This window comes from Arachis duranensis, chromosome 2, assembly GCF_000817695.3.
Source record: "Arachis duranensis cultivar V14167 chromosome 2, aradu.V14167.gnm2.J7QH, whole genome shotgun sequence".
Lineage (NCBI taxonomy): Eukaryota > Viridiplantae > Streptophyta > Magnoliopsida > Fabales > Fabaceae > Arachis > Arachis duranensis.
This window is the reverse complement of record NC_029773.3, coordinates 73,831,703-73,832,874: the sequence shown is the minus strand read 5'-3', so window position 1 is coordinate 73,832,874 and position 1,172 is coordinate 73,831,703.

The window sequence follows — 1,172 nt, the reverse complement described above, 5'->3', positions numbered from 1 at the left end:
AGTAAAATGGCGCTTCATCTGGTGGTTCCTTTTCATTGACGAAGCAAAATTAACATGAAGAAAGGCCCATGTGTAATGCACATGCCCATCAATTCATGTTCCATTAATGGGTGACCCAAACATTTCTTGTACAAAAAGTAAATAAAACTGTAACTAATTTATTATTATTAGTTTTTTTTTTGTCAAGAATTTATTTTTACTAATTTATTCACTATTAATTATCGAAGACAAACTCCATATCAAGTCACAAATCCCAGTTAAAAAAACCTACTTCCTTTGTTATTAATTAATTATTTAGTTATAATAGTTATAACAAATTTTATATTCAAATATTGAAAAATTTTCTAAGAATTTAATTGGTTTTATTTTTATTTCTTATTTTGATTTTCAACATTTTCTATTTTTATAGTTTGATAAAAAAAATAATGAAAAAAATAAAATCTTGCTTTCTTTGTTTAAAATTTTTCTTTTACAAAGTTTTAAAAACAAGAAACTGAAAAAGAAAAAAAAAGAAAATTAATTATGTCCTAAAATCCACACATGAAAAATTAATGAGGGTTGGCTAACTGATTTTTATGTTAAATTTATGTTAATAACATCTGTTAATATAAAAAGTTTATGTTGAAAACCTAAACCTTTTAGTTTTAAAAGTATATATTGTACAAAAAATTATATAAAAACTAAAAGTGTGTCAAAATAAGTAATTTCATGAGCAAAATTCTTACTTTAAAATAGAGGAATTAATGTTAATAATGTCCGTAATTTTTTAAAATAAAAAATACAAAAAAATAAAAAATGTAAATCAAACGCATTCGTAATTTTTTAAAATAAATATATATAAAAAAAATCAAGGTACTCAGGAAAAAAAATATATACATATGAAGGAAATAAATTCTTTGGGAGATAGCTGCCTTTTTCAGTTTCTCTGTCCATGTGATGTTTCGTGTTCGTTAGAGATTAAGAATTATTCATAATAAATAAATAAAATAGAGAGAGAAAAGAAATTAATGAGAGAGAGAGAGAGAGAGAGAGAATGAATAGGTGCATTAATTACATGGTAATTATTTTACAGACTATTGAAGATTCCCCTCCACTCCTTAGTCTCCCTCGCTCGCTCCATAAGTACCCCCCTCACCTCACTCACTCCCCATTCGCCCCAACCCCCCAATTCC